This window comes from Leucopleurus acutus, assembly GCF_964270905.1.
Source record: "Leucopleurus acutus genome assembly, chromosome: 3".
Classification (NCBI taxonomy): Eukaryota; Metazoa; Chordata; class Mammalia; order Artiodactyla; family Delphinidae; genus Leucopleurus; species Leucopleurus acutus.
The window spans coordinates 93,090,836-93,113,974 of record NC_139145.1 but is presented as its reverse complement, the minus strand read 5'-3'; the positions used below and the strand labels follow the sequence as shown (position 1 = coordinate 93,113,974).

At 36.7% G+C, this 23,139-nt stretch overlaps 1 protein-coding gene across 4 annotated transcripts in view; it reads left to right on the top strand.

Annotated features, from left to right (window-relative positions):
- PAM (peptidylglycine alpha-amidating monooxygenase) overlaps positions 1–23,139 on the top strand; it is a 284,680-nt gene that overhangs the window by 30,951 nt on the left and 230,590 nt on the right. For all 4 annotated transcript variants that reach the window (XM_082836780.1, XM_082836779.1, XM_082836778.1 and 1 more), the window contains exon 2: positions 12,275–12,382. The gene's annotated coding sequence lies outside the window, so the exon portion shown is untranslated. The remainder of the gene's footprint in view (positions 1–12,274; positions 12,383–23,139) is intronic.

Sequence of the window (23,139 nt, the reverse complement as noted above, 5' to 3'; positions counted from 1 at the left end):
GAAGTCCCAGACAGTAGCTTCTTCATCTAACCCTCTGGTTCTTATGAGGATAATTTGACTCTTATCCTGGGATCCAAGTGGTGGGGTGGAAAACCTATCTAAACAGTGTGGTATTAGGTTACCTAACGCTGCTTCAGTTGGCTGCTTTTGCCAGGCGGAGAAGTGATGCCACTCTCTTCATTTCTGTGGACAGAGTCTATTTTAAGCCTCTTATAGGAACATTATTTTCATTATTCTGAAGTGTTATTCTAGTTATCAGAAACTGAGTATCACTTGTAAAAGAGGTTTTACAGTTTTATTTTTGTGAGTAACTATGTTTTCCCCCCATTGTTTCTTGAATTATATTTGTTCATTATGGAATATTGGCTAATGCAAAAAAAAGCTCTGTCGTATTTTAAAAATTACCCATTATTGGGAGTTCCCTGGTGGTCCAGTGGTTAGGATTCTGGGCTTTCGCTGCTGTGGCCCGGGTTCAATCCCTGGTCAGGGAACTGAGGTTCCACAAGCCATGTGGTGCAGCCAAAAAAAAAAAAAATTACCCATTATTTTACCACGCAGAGATAGGCACCGATACCATTTGTTTGTGTGTCAGCAGTTCTACTGTTCTGTCCATGCATATGTGCACACACATTAACAAACAGAGACACAAAACTGGGAGACATAAAATTAGGATTGTAATGATTATTCTATTTTATAACCTGCATATTTTTTCACTGAGCATTAAATAGTAACATTTGCTCATATCCCTAAATATTCTTTCACAGCTGCCTTCTAAGTAGCTGTATTTCCTTTGATTTTATGCCTGCACCAATCCTCTATTACTAGGATTTTAGAATATTCTTCTTTTTTTGCTATTATAAATGACACTATGATGAAAATACTTTTAGATTAATCTTTTCCCTATCTCTATTTATTTTTTAAGAATAAATCTCTAGGATAAAAATTAAGTAAAAAGATATGAACATTTAGATTAATCTTTTCCCTATCTCTTTATTTTTTAAGAATAAATCTCTAGGATAAAAAGTAAAAAGATATGAACATTTTCAAAGGCGTTTGATATATATGTGTCAAGTTGTCCTGCACAGAAAGACTGTGCAGGTTTATACTTTTCTAGTGGTCTGTATCAGAACACCCATTGCCCATCCCAGAATTAGGGCTTTTGTTAACACCAATTTGAGAAGTGGAGAATTGTAATCATTTATTTTAATTTGCATTGGTGGTGAGCATTTGTATATGATTTTTTAGCATATGTATTTCTTCATGTCATGGTTAATCTGATGTGTTCCTTTTTTCTATTTGTGAGATGTATTTATGTGTTAAAGACATTAACCTGGCTGCATGTAGTTTCTTTTGCAACTGCTTTTTCCCCAGTGGATTTTTCTGTTTTCAACATTTTGCCAAGTATTACCAAGGAAAAAAACAAACAAACAAAAAAACCAACAGAAACCTTTGAGATAGATTACTTAACTCTATTTGGGGTTTGTTTCTGAATACAAGATAGATAAGGTAAATTACCTTCCTCCAACCTCAGGTGAGAAAAACTTACCCTGTCAATTAGTTGTAAAGCATTCAGTTTTATGATCCGTAACCAGATAACTTGTCTCTAGGGTTTTATCTAGGATATGCTAGGCGTTTCTCGAAGGAACGTGTAGCTGTAGTGAACATTTCCATTTGGGTGTGCTCCATTAAACCAAGTATTGCTGAAACTCAACAGCAGTTGACATTTTTACTGAGCAATATGCAAACATTGAGAGAAGTTTTCCCCATCCTAATAAGGAAGATAATAAGAAATTGATTATTGAGTATTTCTTACAGCAAAGTATTTGAGCAACTCTCTGGCCCTTTTTTCCATGAATGAAGATTACAACCATTTGCTGTTTTGGAGTTATAATTTATATTTGTACATAGTATTATGGAATTTAGGAAATTCACTTCAGGTATATCAAAGTTAACATTGATGTGTGTATATATGTGGGTTTGTGTTTATGTTAAAACATATGGGAGGTGGCACAAGTAATGCCAAAATCATTGAGAAAAACATTGAAGGTAAATGAAATCTTTATTGTCATAAATTGCTCTCCAATTCAATAGTGATAAAAGGCATGTGAAGAGACTATAAGGTTACTTTCAAGAATTTACCAAGTTCCAGGAAATGAATGTATTTGTATAAAAGACACCTGACAAATGCACAAGCCTTTTTATCTGTTTACCAAACAATTGATTATTAAGATCTCTTGGCTTGCATAAGCTTTCAAAAACAATATGATACATGGTCACCCATTTGCCATTGACTGGCATTATGAAGAGTTGGAAGGGGGCAGTATACTAACATAATTTTATGGCAAATTTAGTAATTTGAAATCTCTTCTAAATACACTCAGGTGCTCCCTATCTAAAGGAGCTCTACAAACCATAATTTTGTCAAGTGAAGAATTTGTAGCACGTAATTACCATTGGTTCATTCTTCGTGCAAATCAGAATACAGGTTCACAGTTTTTGAGGCTTATGGTAATCTCATACTGGCTGATAGTTTGATTGTGAGTAGGAAATGTGCTTTCTTTAGCCATCTTAGATAAAAAAAGGTAACACAGAAGTCTCCAGTAGCAGATAAGAGTTCTGCCAAGTCTAGTTTAGCTTTAATCAAGTAACATGGAGATCATTTTTTTTTTCTCTAAAAAAAAAATCTCCCCTTTGGCATCATGGTCAGTTAGGAGTCTTGGTCCTCATAGGAACAGAATACATACATTTTTTTCTTTCTACACTAAAATAATGTCTTAGACCTATTTTTCCTTTCTTCCTCTTAAAATTATTTAAGATAACTTACCTGAACTTGTGAATTTTTTCTAGAACACCTGCTTCTTTGCTTTTAAAATTCCTAGAAAAAACACATAGATACATATTTAAATATATATGAAGTGTCTAGGTGTTTCTGATTTTGATGCTTAAATCAAAAGCTTTTTGTAAATGGAAATTTAAAAAATTATGAAACTATTGGAAAATCTTTTAAAAAGTTGGTTAGTGCAGTATTTTAAGTATGTTATATACATATATATTAATATACTTCAATATATTAAGTACATAAGTAGTGGTTTTATTTTAAAGCTCATTTTATTTAAGTAATATAGTAATATCCTTCCTCATTTAAAAAACTGAACTAGTAAAAGATTTTAAAAGAATTTTGAAAATATTAGATGAATTAAGTAATTATAGGAACACTTTTATCCTAGATTTATATACAAAATTAATTTATCAATTTTGTAAAGTGATTAGAGTTAGAGCAGATAATTTTTACATTTTGAACTTAAAACTTAAAAATTCAGCAATATGTGAAACATATTGAATGTGTTGTATTATATTTACCTGAGAATTTCTGCCTTAACAACTTAAAGACCCATTTCTTTCTTTTTTAAAATTCATTAAAAATATTCATATACTCACTGATCTCTAGGGGAGCTTTAACTAAAATTCATTACTTATTTAATACTTTTGAATTTTTTTTCCCCATTTTTATTTATTTTTTAATTTAATTTATTTTTTGGTTTCCTTTTTTTTTTAAACATCTTTATTGGAGTATAATTGCTTTACAATGGTGTGTTAGTTTCTGCTTTGTAACAAAGTGAATCAGCTATACATATATATATATATATATATATATATATATCTCCCCATATTTAGAATGTACATGGAGTAGTTTATTTATCCTTGGCCAGTTACCACTTGAGACTCTATTTTGTAAAGCTAATTTAAATGATCATTTAAACATGAATTACTGTTACTGGTTTTCTTCTATTTCTGGTGTATTGAGGGTCATGCAGCCCTATGATGACCGGGTAACATGGAGGTGAGAGGGGGAGGCAAGACATCATCTCAGTGAAGGTCAGGAAGGGTCAGCCTGGAGCGGAGGTGTGATTTGGGCAGGTGGAAATGAATGTTTTCCTGGAATGAATTGGCAGAAGTAGATTCTTATTGATTTAGATACATTTCTGACCAACTGAAGGGAGGAATTATTCAACCCAGGGTTGAATAAAGCATTTCAAGCATTTTGTAAGAAGTGATTAAATCAGGGAAGCTTCCTATTTTAAAATCAGCGAGAAGATATCAATGTAGACTTTTAGGAAAAGTTTAATTTTTGTAGAGAACTGAAGACATTTTGATGAAATACGAAATTTAGTAAAATTTACAATTTCCCCACCAAAAAATTGAGTGTATAATATTTTTTTACTCTTCAACTGTTTATTCCATAATCAGTTACTGTAGGGGATAGAAACCCAATTGTATACAAGTTAAAAGCAAAAAAAAAAAAAATTAAAGATTGTTAGCTTTAAAAATACATATCTATTGATCACGTAAAATGTAAATATAAACATTCTGCCCATAAAAGGAATCCAAATCGGAAAAGAAGAAGTAAAGCTGTCACTGTTTGCAGATGACATGATCCTATACATAGAGAACCCTAAAGATGCTACCAGAAAACTACTAGAGCTAATCAATGAATTTGGTAAAGTGGCAGGATACAAAATTAATGCACAGAAATCTCTGGCATTCCTATATACTAATGATGAAAAATCTGAAAGTGAAATCAAGAAAACACTCCCATTTACCATTGCAACAAAAAGAATAAAATATCTAGGAATAAACCTACCTAAGGAGACAAAAGACCTGTATGCAGAAAATTATAAGACACTGATGAAAGAAATTAAAGATGATACAAATAGATGGAGAGATATACCATGTTCTTGGATTGGAAGAATCAACATTGTGAAAATGACTCTACTACCCAAAGCAATCTATAGATTCAATGCAATCCCTATCAAACTACCACTGGCATTTTTCACAGAACTAGAACAAAAAATTTCACAATTTGTATGGAAACACAAAAGACCCCGAATAGCCAAAGCAATCTTGAGAACGAAAGAAGGAACTGGAGGAATCAGGCTCCCTGACTTCAGACTATACTACAAAGCTACAGTTATCAAGACGGTATGGTACTGGCACAAAAACAGAAAGATAGATCAATGGAACAGGATAGAAAGCCCAGAGATAAACCCATGCACATATGGACACCTTATCTTTGATAAAGGTGGCAGTAATGTACAATGGAGAAAGGACAGCCTCTTCAATAAGTGGTGCTGGGAAAACTGGACAGGTACATGTAAAAGTATGAGATTAGATCACTCCCTAACACCATACACAAAAATAAGCTCAAAATGGATTAAAGACCTAAATGTAAGGCCAGAAACTATCAAACTCTTAGAGGAAAACATAGGCAGAACACTCTATGACATAAATCACAGCAAGATCCTTTCTGACCCACCTCCTAGAGTAATGGAAATAAAAACAAAAATAAACAAATGGGACCTAATGAAACTTCAAAGCTTTTGCACAGCAAAGGAAACCATAAACAGGACCAAAAGACAACCCTCAGAATGGGAGAAAATATTTGCTAATGAAGCAACCGACAAAGGATTAATCTCCAAAATTTACAAGCAGCTCATGCAGCTCAATAACAAGAAAACAAACAACCCAATCCAAAAATGGGCAGAAGACCTAAATAGACATTTCTCCAAAGAAGATATACAGACTGCCAACAAACACATGAAAGAATGCTCAACATCATTAATCATGAGAGAAATGCAAATCAAAACTACAATGAGATATCATCTCACACCAGTCAGAATGGCCATCATCAAAAAATCTAGAAACAATAAATGCTGGAGAGGGTGTGGAGAAAAGGGAACACTCTTGCACTGCTGGTGGGAATGTGAATTGGTACAGCCACTATGGAGAACAGTATGGAGGTTCCTTAAAAAATTACAAATAGAACTACCATATGACCCAGCAATCCCACTACTGGGCATATACCCTGAGAAAACCAAAATTCAAAAAGAGTCATGTACCAAAATGTTCATTGCAGCTCTATTTACAATAGCCCGGAGATGGAAACAACCTAAGTGCCCGTCATCGGATGAATGCATAAAGAAGATGTGGCACATATATACAATGGAATATTACTCAGCCATAAAAAGAAACGAAATTGAGCTATTTGTAATGAGGTGGATAGACCTAGAATCTGTCATACAGAGTGAAGTAAGTCAGAAAGAAAAAGACAAATACCGTATGCTAACACATATATATGGAATTTAAGAAAAAAAATGTCATGAAGAACCTAGGGGTAAAGCAGGAATAAAGACGCAGACCTCCTAGAGAACGGACTTGAGGTTATGGGGAGGGGGAAGGGTGAGCTGTGACAGGGCGAGAGAGAGTCATGGGCATATACACACTAACAAATGTAGTAAGGTAGATAGCTAGTGGGAAGCAGCCACATGGCACAGAGATATTGGCTCGGTGCTTTGTGACAGCCTGGAGGGGTGGGATAGGGAGGGTGGGAGGGAGGGAGACGCAACAGGGAAGACATATGGGAACATATGTTTATGTATGACTGATTCACTTTGTTATAAAGCAGAAACTAACACACCATTGTAAAGCAATTATACCCCAATAAAGATGTTAAAAAAAAAAAAAAAACATTCTGCCCTTATCATTTTGCTTGATAATCATGTGCTTCAAAATCTGGCACCATCCTTCATGGGATTCACAAGTCCTATTTCCATTGTGTTGTTTATTTAGGTTATGTAGCTTTTCTCAAAATTAAACAAGTGTTTAGCTGGTTCCTTCAAACATTGACAAAAGAAGATACAGAAAAGTGGTTGGAGAGGGAGAAGAGTTATCCTGCCCAGATACTTTCCCTGTTTCCTCTTTTCTGCTGCTTTCTTTCTGCTGCTTTCTTTCTCTTCACATACTTCGATAAAACTCAAAACTAATTGAGATTTTTGGGGGAACCAAGTGAGACAAGGGGAAAAGTTTACAACTGCTGTCTGACCCGTAGTACTAGTGACACTCAGTTTTTTGAGTACCACTTGCAGTTTCAGAGTGCTTATCAGAGCCACTCTTGCTGCCTTACTTTGTGTGTACAAATTGCTGTTAGTGTTGCTACTATCTGTTTTGTATCAGGCCTGCTAGCTAATTTCCTTGTTTATTAGCTAAGTAATTTTCTTAATGGCTATCCTTTTGACAAACGAAGAAATCTTAGCTGCTCTGAGAGGGAAAACTGAGTTTGAAAAATCATGGTGAAAGGGATAAGGAACATCTGTATTCATGCTGCCGCTATGTTGTTGATATGGGAGAAAATCTGGTGACTGACCTTGATTCTTGACCGAAGTCCCAAAAATACGCATAATTTGGCCTTTACCCATAAGACAAATAGCAACAGTCTCCAGTTAAAGCAGGGATTCAATTTCCTTTGGGTTGGGTGTGGAAAAGGGAATCTTTTCCAACCTTATTATCAGCGGGATTAGTGAATTTTTTCCAGAAATATTTTAGATACTCCATTTCAACAGAAGCATTTTGTTTGAATTCATATTTTATTAACCAGGAGTTATTTTGTTTAATTTATACTTGGAGATTTAGAGGCCTGCAGTATTGTTTTTAAGGGAGAAATGTCTTTTTATTAAATAATCAAACAAAATCCAAATACCCAATGGTGTCAACAAAAAACTCCTGTGATCTGATGATAGATTTTGGAATAGGGCCCCTGGAAGAGACAGTGGCACTATATTGGGGAGCCAGTTCAAGATTTCTGTAAACAGGTTTAGGTTGGCTGAAGTCCATGAGAGGTGGAACCTCTAGAACTAATCGTCTGTTACCCCACTGACCCTTCAGGAGATCAGTCATCAGGGGTTGCCCTGGATCCATGTTAGGAACCAGGTTTATAGGTGAATAGTCTAGGGCTCTTATAGACCCATCTCTGCCCCTACAGCCTGTGAATATGAATCTGACATGGCACCAAAATGTGTATTTATCCACCAGATGTTATCTCAGAGCTTGGGCAGTGAGATTGGGTGTTTGCAGTTCCACACAGCAGAAATCCATCTTTTAAGTAAGGCAAGAAAATTTGAGCTTCCTAGTTTTTAAGTAGGAGTCACCTTTGCTCTTGAAAACTGGGTTACGATTAAGTTACCTTTTTATTTTTGTTTATTAAGCACCATAGTCAGCCAGCTAAGATTAGAGAAAATAGTGAAAGAGAAAGCATTTCTCCATCCTATCATTGACTCCCCTTGTACTTTTGCCTTTTTCAGTTTCTTTCCCTTGGTTTCCTCATCCTATTTGGGACCTCACATTCTTTAAACTATGTCTCCCTCATTGAAAAGTAGCCACCTGCTATCTGTATAACTATGAGCAAATTACTTAACCTCTTGGTGCCTTGGTTTCCTTACTTGTAAGATGGCAATAGGATATTATCTACATCATAAAGTTGTTATGAGGATTAAATGCATTAAGATGTGTCAAGCACTTAGCTCCGTACCTGGTTGTACAAAGTGCCAAGTGGCCAATTAGCTAATAATTGCTAATAGAATCTATTAGTGGAAAAACCATAGAAAACCATAGACTTCAGTGCCAAGTTTCAGAATGTTAAATAACATAGACTTGTGAATTCTTTTTAATGTCCAGTAGCACAGGGGCTCCTGTTTTGCTTCTTCTGCCCAAATAGATTTGTAGACTGTCTTAAAGATACAAGAGGACTGTTGGGTCAGTCCCCAGAAGACTGTTGAATAGTGAGAATATCCTAAGTGTCCGAGGAATCATATTGAGTCTGTTACTTTTATTGGAAAAGGAGAGTATAATAACCATACAGTGTTGAGGTGGTTGGTTATTTTATGTGTTCATTTCTCTCATAGCAGACACAGTACTTTGTTTATCTAAGGTGAGTGTTCTAAATTATATGACCATTATTAAATCTATGTTCACATTAATTTCTGACATGGTGAGTATATTTCTTTTTGAGGCATCACATTTTTAAACATTTAGAATATAACCTCACCCATTTTACTTTGAGAATACTGTATGTGAAATAATTTTGAAGGACATATTATTTCCTAGTATGAATTTTCAGTAGGTGGCTAATGGCTTTTGACCTGCTGTAGCAGCATACAGAACTGAATGTCAGACAGAGTACTTTTTAAAAGCTGCGTTTTTGTTTTGCATAATGAAGCACAGTAATTCTTTTTGAGATTGCCTTGTATATTTTTCCAAGTAGTTATTGATGGAGACATGTCAGTTTGGTAAGAGAGAGAAGAGAAAATTGTGATGTTCCAGCATTTAGGTTTGAAGACTGTTTAAATATATTCAGATTGGTAAATACAAGTATTTTAATAAATAATATCAGATGTAATATATTTATAAGTTAAAAGCCATACAAAGTACGTGGTGTCAACTTTCCACCTTTCCCATATCTTTGGACCATTGTTATGAAAAATCACACATTTTAATCTACTCACTTTTCTCCTTAGTAATTTCCATTTTCTTTTGAAACTTACACAGTATATTCCATGGCCTATTTTCATACAACCTTTAAGGATTATACATACCGAATAATAATTCTCAAATGTCATGTGAAAGTAGACCATGGCATGCACTATATAAATGACAGATTGGTTAGGGTTCGAAGGTTAGCGATTTTAGGTCATTGTTAAGGTTAGTTTCAAATTAAGTATTGGCACAAGTTTTTGTGCAATCACAGTCTTTGCAGTCATATGCCACATAGTTTATACATTGAGTAATGCTCTGATTTATACTTAGTTGAATTTTTGAGGTGAAGATGTGTATGCAGTTTGGTTAATGCCTAAAGTCCTTGTGGAGTGATGACTGTGAGAAAATGACAATATGAAGAGTTATATTTCCCGTACTGAACATATTAGAGCTGGCATTTTGCCACTGAACCATATGATGAGGGAGGAATATTGTTCGTATGCTTTGCATTTAAGGCTTAATTTCTGAGGCTGAGTTCTAATTTATTTATTCCCTTAGGTAATTACTGGTTTTTCGAGATGCAAAAGAAATATATTATTGGAATTTTTTAAATGGTTAAACTTGTATCATAGATGTCCTTTCTTTAAATTTAGGCACTAAAAATTCTCACACATCAAAGTAGCTTGTGATTCTCATTTGTGGCTAGAGAGTTAACCATCTTTCAATAATGCTTTCAAGTTAGCTTTTCTTCTTTTTTTCTTAACCCAGCATGGGTTCATGAATAAAACTAAACACTGTGATAGATATAGTGTATTATTGCTCTTGCCTATGGCTCTTGCTAATAAAAATTCAAATTCTGGTTAGTTTGCTGGAATCAAATCAAGGTAGTATATGGCATGCTTTTCTCCTGTTACGAGGCCCTCTCGTAGAAAATAGATGGGAGGGAAAGAAAGCATGGGGTGGAGGGAAAGGACAAAGCAATTCAGGGTTAAATATATTTTGGCTTTTCTGCCTATGTCGTGGTAAGTCTGTAAGCTGTACTAGAGTTTTTACTTCTTATTGCCTTGGAATCCTTAAAAATAAAATTCCTATTCCTTAGGACTAACCTCCAAAAAATTCCTATTCTTTAGTCAAAGTATATGAATATGTTGTTGTGTGGGTGAGGTAACAATAACAACAGTGGCACTAACTTAATTTGCTAGTGTAGGTATGTGTTTTTTAATTAATTAATTAATTAATTAATATTATTATTTGGCTGCATTGGGTCTTCATTGCTGCGCGCGGGCTTTCTCTAGTTGTGACGAGCGGGGGCTACTCTTTGTTGTGGTGCGCGGGCTTCTCATTGCGGTGGCTTCTCTTGTTGCAGAGCACAGGCTCTAGGCGTGCAGCCTCCAGTTGTTGCAGCACACGGGCTCAGTAGTTGTGGCTCGTGGGCTCTAGAGAGCAGGCTCAGTAGTTGTGGCGCACGGGCTTAGTTGCTCCACGGCATGTGGGATCTTCCCGGACCAGGGATCAAACCCATGTCCCCTGTATTGGCAGGTGGATTCTTAACCAGTGTGTCACCAGGGAAGTCCCTATGTGTGTGTTTTTAAATACAGCTAGATGAGACGCCTGTCAGCTGAAAAATAGGATAAGTGATGAATAATAGGTAGGTGATTGCTAAAATAATTTGGAATTCTGACATTGCTAAAATTGTCAGCTTGCTTATAAGATGACCGAATCACTAAATCAAATAGGGTTTGGCATTTTAACGAATAAGATGTTTTCCACCAACATCAATACAGGAAAGAATTGTGCCTGGATGCTTTCCTTCCGAATGAGACGTGAGAATTTAGAAACCAAAGAACATGCCAGAGCTAGAGTGATGACAGTACAAGATATTCCATCCTGGAGCCAGGCCCCATTGGGAGGACCCTTAAAGTGCAGTTGGGGGAATGCAAATAAGGAGCGTATTTAGCAAAATTACGCATGTATATGACAGTAGGTAGGAATATGGTCTTAGGAGTTAGAGACACCCAAATTTGGTTCTCAGTTTTAACTATTGGAAGGCTGGTCACTTTGGGCAAATAAGTTATTCTCTCTGAGCCTCAAATTTCTTAACTATAAAATAGGGATAGTGATGGTATCTAATTCACATTATTATTCTGAGAAATAATTACCAAAATTAAAAAATTTTAAAACCTATAGTGAACAAGAACTGCCAATTCCAAAGCCTTGGAAATCTGTTACATTTATATATTTTGCAAGTAATGAGACACATTGTTACACAGGCCATAGCTGGCCTCAGAATCCTGCTCAACTCAGAACAGCAGGAAGCTCCTACTATTTTGTAGAAGTTGGCACTCAACATAAAACGTCTTTGTTTTCCCTGAGTGAATCCAATGCTACCTGTCTTCCTTCTTTTTTTCTATTTTGCTGACAGTCTCCCTAATGCAAATATCAATTTACTTATTTGGAAAAGTGGGAATGGAGAGATTGGTTATCCATAATCATAATGTTCAGGCACTGTGGTGGGTGCTTTACAGAAAATTGTGTTAAGTTACTCCCACATTTATATTTCCAGCTCTGTACCCCAAGCTCCGTTCATGAATTACCTTATTACTTGACTCCAGTTAACTGTCTAATAGGTGTCTACCCTTATTGCTCACTGTTCACTGTCCTTCAGTTACACTGGGCTTCCTCATGTTCCTTGACATCCTGAGCTCATTTCTGTCTTGGGACCTTTGTTCTTGCTGATCGCTGTGCCTGGAAGGCTCTATCCTTTTATTTCGTGCATCTTGCTCCTTCTCCTTGTTCAAATGCCATTTCTACTGAGACTGAGGTTTCTCTCTGACAACTCTGTCTTTCTTCTTCCATCTAGTCAGTTTTTTATCTTGTCATCCTATGATGTGTTTCTTCAGAGCCTTTTCCCATATGTATAAAATTATGTTATTCATTTAATTGTTTATTATTTTATCTCCCAACCCAGAATGCAAGCTCCTTGAGATCAGTGGCCTTGTATGGTTTACTCAACACTGTATTCCTGATACCTGAAACTGTGCCTGGCTCACAGGAGGGCTCTGAACAACCTTCAGAGGTATGATTATTCCTTCCTTAGTTTTATAGTTGAGAAAAGTGATGATCAGGGAGTTTAAGTAGCTTACCCAAGATCACAGGGATTAGAGGTGGCAGAGCTGGGATTTAGACTCAATGCTGTGCTCTAATAACCTATGCCACGATGCCTTCCCTTCCTCAGTTGAAGGTCAGGAACGTCAGTGGGAGGCAGGGGGCTGTGTTGGTTCTTGGAGCTTCCTTTGAGTCCCAGGGCCAGCGGTTAATGTTTCTACAGCATTGTCAGGCAAGAGCTGGTCCTGATCACCTTATACTCTAATATCCTTGGCTTATCTTCTCTTCCCTTTTCCTTTTCGACTCAGTGCCCAAGACACGCATGATTAATATTTTACAAGAATGCATTCAATCCTTTACTGCTTGGGAAAAACAGTGAAACACGAGATTTTAAAGAAGTTCCCGAAGGGCTAGAATCCATGAGTTTGAACCCATGTGGAATCTTCCACCTGGCCAGCGTTCTTCCTTTTTATATACATGCTGTTTTTTTGAGCATTTTTTACTTGGCAGTGGTTGCAGCTATAACTTTCTTTTTGTGAGTTTGTGCTAACAACACAGATAATGCTTTGGTCGTACTTGGCCCCTATTGACTAAAATAGTTCCACCTCTGTGCCTTTCTGCCCCATCACCCAACCCCCTTGCAAGATGCGGTGGTGAAGCTGGGCTATTTATATTGTTTTAACCAGATATACTATAGAATAAAACAGGCAGTTTTCAAATGTATATTAAAATGTATAAATGTGTTTCAGCTTTTTGGGGAAAGAAAAAAAAGAAGATTTATACCAGGACAGCTGATTAAAATGGGATAATCCACTGCATTTAATAAGTCACACCTAGCAGATTATAGAGCGAAGAGTTATTGGTGCTCTTTATTCTAGGACACCTGGTGTGCGTTGCTGCATTTGACCTTTTAGAAGCTGTTGACATCATTTGGGAACTGCCAGTAAACCTGCCTTAATCTGTTAAACAGGAGGAATCTTAGCATTGTGGAACTGACTGGTTGATTAATTTAAATCCAAACACACACAGTCCTGCCTGGATGCCCTTTGTGAGACCCTCACACAAAAGGATTTCATTCAGAGGCATTATAACCCACATCCTGCTGTCAGACCCTTTCAGCTCAGTTGGTCTTCTTAGGCTGCAGGCATCATCTTTAACCCCTCTTATGCTTCCTTTTTTTTCATGAAAACAATATCTGTGTTTGGATTCATACAAATGCTCTACATTTTCAGCAAAGTTCTTAATTTGTATCCCAGGGAAAAGGTATTTTAAAGTTCCACTAATTGAGAGACTAAAATGGGAACTTATCTTAAACTGGCTTCTTTAGAGAAACTACATTAGAACTTAATCCAGTGCTTCCTTTGGGAATTATAATCAAAATTAGAATCATGAAATGTTGAAGTAAATTCTTGGTATTAGAGTAAGCCATCATCTATAATTCCTTTGACTTTTAGATTCAAAACATTGAAGGTTTTATAATCATTGTTTACTTTTGGGAAAACATCAAAGTTAATTGACTCATGGGTGAGTTCAGTGGTAGTATAAAGATCCTGAATGTTTAAATGAAAGCAAAGTTTGAATTCTTTAAGGATAAAACTTTGAATAATTTCAGTCTATTACAGAGACTAAGAAAAGTACCCATACATTGGGCACTCTGATGGGCTTGGTTGCAGAAGAGGGCAGATATTTGTGTGGGAGAAACAAAAGCATTGCCTTAGAATGCTTTCCTAGCACATAGAATGTTAGACTGGAAAAGATCAACACCCTCATTTTGAACAACAAAAAAACTAAGGTCCCCACTTAATTATTCAAGCTCTTACTTGGCCAATTTCTGTTTCCTCATCACCCAATTATAGACTGTACTGGAATACAAATGAAGCCTTTCAAAGAAGGTGGTATAATTTGATTCTCTGTGGTTTTGTTCATTATTATTAATTGTAATAACTTTTTAATTGAGAGCTTTTGATGTGCCAGTACTTTATGCATTATCTTTATCGTCATAACTACAGTATGAGGTAGTACTAGTGTTCTTCTCTTTTTGAAAATGAAGATCTGATGTTTAGAAAAGTTAAGGATTTGCCCAGAATAGCTGAATCATGAGATAAGATACTTTTTTTTTTTTTTTTTCCTTTGAGAAGGTAGACTTGTAGCTAGATATAGGGAGGAGAAATGGGTAGTAAGAAATGTTTCTCCCAAGCCTCAGGAGTTGCCTTGAGAATATTATGGTGATGTGAATGACTCTGCCATGGGTCACTGGTAAGGAAGAAAAATTAAGGCCATTCTGGCCTTAATTCTTCAGAAACAGTGGATTTGTTGTGAGGGGATATGAAAGCACCTCCTTTCTGGCCGTCATCAGAAGCAGTAGATGTCCAGGTGAGGAGCCTGTTGGGGAACCAGAGGACCTAGAAGATATGTGGTTCAAGAGAAATCATTGCATCATTTTGAGACTCTGTTTTTTATTTTCATTTCTAAAGGTGAAATTCCAATTTCTACCTTACCCTACCGCACTAGGTTGTTTCAGAGATTAAGTAAAATAATTTATTCTTTGGAAAATCAAAAAATCACTTTGGAAAATTAGGACACAATACATTTTTTTTGTTTATTTATTCAATAAATATTTATCAAGTGAATGCCAAAGGCAAATCATAGGTGCTATATTGAGAATAGGAGGCAAATATAGACTTTGTCTCTACTTTTCAGAAGATTGAAGGGAGAGGGAAATAAGACGCAAGATAATAACTAGGTAGTAGAATGTTTTAAATGCAGTTAGCCAGGTGGAGAATACTGTGGAATTTCTGGGGTGGAACCAGTCCCTGATGGAGGAGGTAGATCTTGAAGGATGGTAGGATTTGGGCTGCCAGGGAGGAGACACAGGAGGAGTGTATGTGCAGGGTGGAATGAGGAGGTAGGTGTGGGATTCCAGGAAGAAGAGACAGTAAGAGCAAAGGCTTAGAGGAGGGGAGGTATGGGGACATATTAGTGTATCAGATTGTCTAATTGTCTGTAGCTGAAGGTGCCTGGAGGTAAGGTTGGCAAAGATGTGTTCACATGGAATCTGTGAACTCTGCACTTTATTCAGTGGTGCACAGGAGGAGCTTTTTAGGATTTTGAGTTTTGTGGTAATCTGGTCAAGGCCATGATTTATGAAGACTCATTAAGGACAAAGTGATACGAAGAATGATTAAAGAGGTGGGACAATGAAGTCAGGAAAACCATGGACCAGAGCGTTATGAGATGACTGATAGAGAAGATCTAAGCTAGAGGGGCAACTCTGGGGCTGGAGCAAGGAGAAGATACATCTGTGAAATTTGGCCACTGAGTGGGTTTGGCCAGTGATGAAGAGTTAGAACCCTTTTGCCGTTGGAAGTTAGTGTGATACTTTTTCATTAAATCAGTATGAATTTGTTTTATTTAACAAATATAAGCTCATATGCAAATAATAAAATCCCATATACACTGTCATTTTTCAGTCCTTATACCATCTTTAATTGGAATTAGGAAAAGTGTTGTATTAAGACCAGAGGAGCCAAGAATGTTGCTTCTCTGGGCTGAGAGGAAGTTCAGCGTAAATCATGAGGCAAAGCTGGGTTAGAATTGAGGGTGTTTTGAAATCCCCACCCCTTCCTGAAATAGCTGGAATACTTCTCCCACTCAGTAGCTTGTAAAATTACCCACCACTATAAAACCTGACAACACCATATCCTGGTGCCTTTCTCACCTTCTGCGATGGCCCACACTCTGTCTGTGGAGTATGTTTCTCTAAATAAATCCACTTCTTACCTAAAAAAAAAAATAGAACGGAGGGTTTTTTGCCTTATCAGAAAGGTGGTTTCCAGGAGGGGGCACTGTAGCTGACTAGTCAAGGCTTTAGAAATTCTGGCCAAATATCCCCTCAGAAGTGGTGCTTTAACTTACATTTGCTTTTGAATTGGCACTTGCCAACATGAATTTAGTTGAAGAAATAAGTTAAGCTCAGAGTCTCATTGAACCCTAAACTTCAATTTAATGATTAAGGTGGTTTGTAGATGAGATTTATAATACTTTCGACAGTCAAGGGGTGATTTCTTTGCTGTGTCTTTGTTTCCTGTGAAAGAGTATTTTACCTTCTAACTTTCGTTGTCTTTCAGTCTGAGATATTATAATATTGTTTGGATGTCTGTGAAGCCTTAAGATCCATTGGGAAATAAGAAGTGGATTTTCTGACATTTAGGACAGATAAAAGGGGGTATACAGTTATCCAGAAAGAATATGTCAGAGCTTGGTGGAGCTAGTGCTGTTATGCGTTACTTTGTCCCAGCTCCCAGCTCTGTTCTGTGAGTGGCCTAATGTGGGTGTGTGCTTCACGGGCTTCTCTGTGCTATCCTTGGGAATCCAAGTAAAGGAGGTAGTTATCATTTAAGAAAGAGTTTATCATCTTCCCTAAGAAGGTGGGAATGAGAGTGCATTGATCAAGAGATTTAGTGGAGTGGCAAGAGGAAATAGAACACTCATGAGAACGTGACACATTAAGCTGTTTTTGTAGCGTAAGAGGAGAATAAAAACTAAATAAAGCCTGGATTTAGGGAATGAACGTTGGAGATACGAGGCCCCTTTTCCCTAAAGCAAGCGTCTTTTTTTTTTTTTTTTAGGGTAGGAGTTTATTAATTAATTAATTAATTTTTGCTGTGTGCGTCTTCGTTTCTGTGCGAGGGCTTTCTCTAGTTGTGGCAAGCGAGGGCCACTCTTCATCGCGGAAGCAAGCATCTTTAACAGGACACAAAATCTGGCCACCTGGGGCCATTTGTCTCACGGACACTTGATTTCTATTCCTGCTGGTGGTCTTCCATATTCCCTTCAGCCTTCTGTAGTGGGCGGACATCTTTTGGTTTGGTCTTATTTTTGGATAGGCTATTTCTTTAATGATGTAGAGAATATTTAATTAAATTACATATTTATAAGAAGAACCAGTACAATGAAAAGATCATATTGATTAACACAGACAATTTTAAAAAACAATTACAATATTAAGATCAAATTCAAGAACACTCAAAAGTAATTTTCGGTTAGCAGGCAGCCCAGTGGGTGAGTGCTGCAGCGCAGGAGCTGGTGACCTAGGGCATCCTGCTTAGCCTCAGCATTCAGCACGTGAGGGACTTGGAGAGACTCTTTTCTAAACTCAACCTTTTTTTAAAAAAAACCCTAGCAGGGGGCTTCCCTCGTGGTGCAGTGGTTAAGAATCTGCCTGCCAATGCAAGGGACACAGGTTCGAGCCCTGGCCCGGGAAGATCGCACATGCCATGGAGCAACTAAGCCTGTGCGCCACAACTACTGAGCCTGAGCTCTAGAGCCCGCAAGCCACAACTACTGAGCCCATGTGCCACAACTACTGAAGCCTACGCGCCTAGAGCCCGCGCTCTGCAGCAAGAGAAGCCACGACAATGAGAAGCCCGTGCACCGCAACGAAGAGTGGCCCCCACTCACCCCAACTAGAGAAAGCCCGCACACAGCAACAAAGACCCAACGCAGCCAATAAATAAATAAAATTTATTAAAAACAAACAAACAAAAACCCTAGCAAACTAGCTTTACTGTTGTACTCTTACTTTATGACCATCCCATCTCTGGAGTAGTCAATACACCTGTTCCCTTTTGTGTGCGTGCTGTCCAGATAACCTTTATTTACCTTTCCCAACCTAGTTTTGTTTAGACAGGTGGATCATCTCCCAGAAACAACCTTGAAATAGTCTGGCTAGTATGTTAGGATCTAGTCCACTGAAGCTGTCATTGGTCTTCTCTGAGAGCAAGTAAATCAGGATTGCAAGTTCAGAACACATTTAGATGAATTTTCATATTTTGAATTACAGTAGTAATTCATATCTATGGTGTTTAGAAAAACTTTTAAAAGTTTAAAATTATGTAATATAAAAATTGGAGGACTCTCTCAGTCTGTAATTGAAACTGCCAGAAGTAACCACTCTCAGAAATTAGGTGTATATCTTTTGGGCATTTTCAAATAAACAAATGCATTTGTTTTAAAATTTGAATCATATATATAATGTGTATATATATATATATATATATATATGTAGAGGTGTGTGTGAATCTCATATATAGGAGGGTTGGCCAAAAATTTTGCTCAGGTTTTTCCATGTGATCTTACAGAAAAATGTGAACAAACTTTTTGGCCAACCTAATATGTGCATGCGTGCGTGCGTGTGTGTGTGTGTGTGTGTATATATATATATATATATACACATACATATATATATATACACACAAATATACACACATACATCTATATATACACATATATATGTATATACACACTATTTTCATGAATTTCATGGTAAACTTCGCATGTTTTGCTTCTCAGACTCGGTATCTCAGGAAAAACAAGTGAGAGGTTAGGAGTAATTCCATTTTGTTGGAAAGCCTTTTCACTTTACCTAAATTAAGGAAAACTGAAATATTATGTTTTTCATGAGAGCTGACCTTACTATACTATTTTCAGAATTCTCCCCAACCTCTATGGTAGCAAAAAGTCCAACTTGTCAATTAGGTTAAAATTCTCTATGTTTTTCCAGACTGTAAATCGGTGCTGTGGTATTTCATTTTACTATTTTTGTAAGCAGTATTATTGCCATACATTTGTATGGTATTTACTCACAAGGGAAACATTAAAAGGCAGGCTTAGCTTCATCTGAATTGAAATAGAGATAATAATAATTTCTTTGTAGTAGCTTGCAGTATACAGTACAGAATGACAACCTTCATTTTTTATTGTGTTATGAGTATCTTAAAGAGGATCTGCCAAGTTACTTGATTATTCTTGCAATTACAGTATTCTACAGTAGAAAAAATTAGACCATGGTATTGTTTAAAAAAAATGTCAATCCAATATAGAGAAGAAAACAATAGTTTTTATAGTACAGATGATAAATTACATACTTATTAAAACATCGCATCTGATCAAATAAGCATGATATATCATTATAGACTCAGTTTGATGTTGAAACGTTGTTATTTTAAGCAATTACTTTAAACCTGGTATTTTTAAGAGGGGTTGTGTTCTTGTGAATGGGGTGCCAGATGCACGGGAGAACAAATAGTTCAAAGGGAAGATTTAAATTATGTATAGTTTTGGGAGTTGTTAGAAGTAGAAGTAATTTTGCCTGTGATAGAAGACTTAACCAGGAAGACTGTGGAGCAGTAAGATGGTAGATTTCTTCTGATTTTATCTGGGTGTCATAATTGGGCATTTGGCTTGGGGGTGTTTTCTGGATAAGTGATGTATTGGCGGGGATTTATTGGAGCCCGGAGATAAATGGAACGGGCAGATGCCATCTCCTGGAGAAGTAAACGCAGAGCATCAGTTTTCATTGTTATCAGTACTCTGACCTCCGAAGGCACAGATGTGAGCTTTCTTTTCAAAGGGAATCAAGTATTCACCCTCAAGGAAAAGGATGTTTGTAATGTAATAATATTAATGCTTGTTAAGTGAGAAAACCATCTATGAATACTTATACTGTTGCTACCTGGGTGCATTATTTATTGACCTGTGACTTCATCAGAGCTTCAGCTGTGAGAAGAATATTGCTAATGGAATCATGTAATGACAGTTGTCATTAAAAGTCACATTGCGGTGAATAGATTCAGAATTCATTGAGTCCCCTTGCTCTGTGTCACCACACTCGCTGCTTCTGTGACAACCTTCATTTCCTACTTAGTAAATCCAAGCCTGGTCGCTGGAGCCCCAGGAAGTTGTCAAAGCAATTAAAGGCTTCTGTCTCCCAGCACATTGCTTGGTTACCATAGTATCCTTTGCCTCCAAGTCTCTCCTGATGATGTCAGTATGCATACAGGGGTTGTTCAGAGCCTCTACGTGGGGATGATTCACCCCGCAATAAAGCCCCTCACCCGTTGCTTGGTTTCCAGTTCTATTTCAGACATCCCTAGAAATGGAAGGTAAGTGCCTTGTTTTGCATATCGGAGAATTACCAAATGCCTCTATTTTTCTCTTGCAGGTGAATGAATGGTTTCTTGCTTTCTACGGTATACTACTGACTGAAAACATAGTATATGTTTCAGCCAATTACCTAGAACAGACTTTTAGTTTGTACTTAAAGTGCGTGTATGTGTTTGTGTGCGTCTGTATGCGCACATACACGGCGTGGGCTTATATAAATAACTGTGGGTGTACAATGTAATGCTGGCTACTCTCCCTGGTAAGCAGCAATAGCAAACACAGTAGAGCTTTTTATTTCAAATGATTTGAAATATACAAATTCCTTAAAATATTTTGACAGGTGTCACAGCACAAATGCAATTTTCTGAGTGTGAATTATGTATTTTTTTATTGATACTTTGTATATTTTATCCAGTTTTAAACAGTATTAACATTTGAAAGGTCTAAGAGGCTATGGGAAGATATTTTTAGAAAGAAGGGCCAAGTTACATTGAGAATTTGCATGTTAGGGAAATTAAAACTTAAATTGTTAAAACAAAGATTTAGTTACAGGGGGATATATGAAGTTTAAAGTATATTGATAACCATCATTTCATACTAATTTCATACTTTTAATGCTTTTCAAAGATCTCCCAATTTGATAATAAAAATAGTGCTTCTATTATTGTGACAAATGAAATCAGCGCTTCATAAAAGTTCTCCTTTAACACATACTCATGCTCCTTAAGGATAAGCCAGCTGTGTTCAGCTTTATGAAAAGAATATTGTAGACATTTACAACATTCAAATAGAAGAGCCATGAATGAGTATTTCCCTTGAAAAGTTAGTTTTCTGTTTCAAGTTTTCTACCACAATGTGCCCTATCAATAAACACTAAGTGATGAGACACACAGGTTTCTCTCTACTGCCTGTGTCTGACTCTCTCCGTTCCGAGAGGTCTGTCCATATGACAATGTTAGTTGTGCATTTATTTCCTCTTCCTTATTGCCAAGGGACTATTTCAGTATACTCTGTGAAGAATGTAATACTGTGTTTAAATGGATGTGGTAGGTAAAGGCAGTTTCTAAATAATTAATGGATAGCTTTGCAGGAGAATGAAGAAGAGGGGAGTAGGTAGGATGGGGACTCTCCCATTTCTTTATGTAGCGGAACCTTTATTATATGTAGGAGGTAGACAGATGGCTCTTTTGAGAGGTCAGTAAATGGTCTAGACTGTCCATTTCTAGAGAGACTGATTAAAACTGGCATTTTCTTTCTTGTATTTTTGGAGTATTCTGGAATATACTCTGCTCTCTACCTTTGCTTTGTTTTTGTGCAATATTATGTTAGTGGACTGATAATGTTCTTCATTCACCTTTCTTTAAAGAATCAGTGAAAAACATAGTTGTGAGAGAGTGTAAAAAAAGGTTAAAAATTTAGTTTCACATAAAAGATATCTGTCTTATCTTGAATATCATAAATGCTTATTTATGAATGAATTCCTTTCTACCCTAAAATATGCTAAAATGCTTTGACTTTTAATTTCTTTACTGTTTTGAATACTTAATCCTGCTTATGTGTTTGAAAATTTGCTAGTTAATTCAAAAAAGTTCCTGAAAAGTAGAGAGAAATTATGATACCACCTAGTTTAGATTACGGTACGTTAAATGTTAAAGAAATTAAGTCAATATAAACTGTTTCCATACTTTTTAAAACCTTTTTATTGAAACACTTTTCATACGTTTGTATTGGAAAGAAGAGTATATTATATTCTAGGCTATGTTACATCAGGTTTTTGCTCTTTGTTGTATTAATGTTTTGGGTAATATAATGTACTGTATTGAGTAGCTAACTCTTTGTAATAAGAAAAATACTTCTGCAGTTTTGAATCCTTAAGATATCCATGTATATCTCCTCCTGCTGACTTAACCAATACAAGTAGCAGTTTATACAGAGTGTACTGTAAAGATTACAGTTTCCTTCATGCTTCAGGCGGGAAGTGGTTCCAAGCAGTTTTAGGCAGGGTGATTTTAAAAATTGCTTTAGGAGAGTTTTCATTCTATTTTTATGTCCTAATAAGAATGTTTTAAGTTTTATGCATACTTAAACTTGCTCCTGCTGAAATATGGAAATGCCAGGTCTGTAGACTTTACCAGTGTGAGACAATGAAACATGGCAGAAAAAGGATCATTTTGGCTTTTACTAGAAAGACAAATAAAACCGGTATCCAGAAGAGTGAGAGGAAGCTGTAATAGAGAACATGGACCTGGAAATGAACATTTTGTCCAGTGAGAGGAAAGAAGCTCAAGCTGTGAGGGCTTGGTTAAATGCTTAGCCCAGTTGTCTGTGTTCGTTTAATGGCAGAGCCAGGGCTGGGACCTAGATGCCTACAGTAGAACAGGCCGGTTTTCATTTATGTGACCCCACATGCCCCAGTTAGAGTAGAGTACTTTTTCCTAGTCAGCTTTTACTTTCTCCCAAAAAACGAGTGATTAAACAGTATAAAAACTAGGAAGGTATTATTTTTCTTTTGTTGCAGTAACAAATTATTGCAAACTTGGTGAATAAAATTTGTTATCTTAGAGCTCTATTGGTTAGAAGGCTGACACAGGTCTCAATGGACTAGAAAATCAAGGTGTCAGGGCTGTATCCCCTTCTGAAGGCTCTAGGGGAGAATCCATTTGTTTGTCTTTTCCAGCTTCTAGGGGTCACCCGCATTCCTTGGCTCATGGCCACCCTCCTTTACCTTAACAGCTAGCAAGTACAGACCGAATCCTTATGAGGCCATCTCTCTGGTTCTTCAAG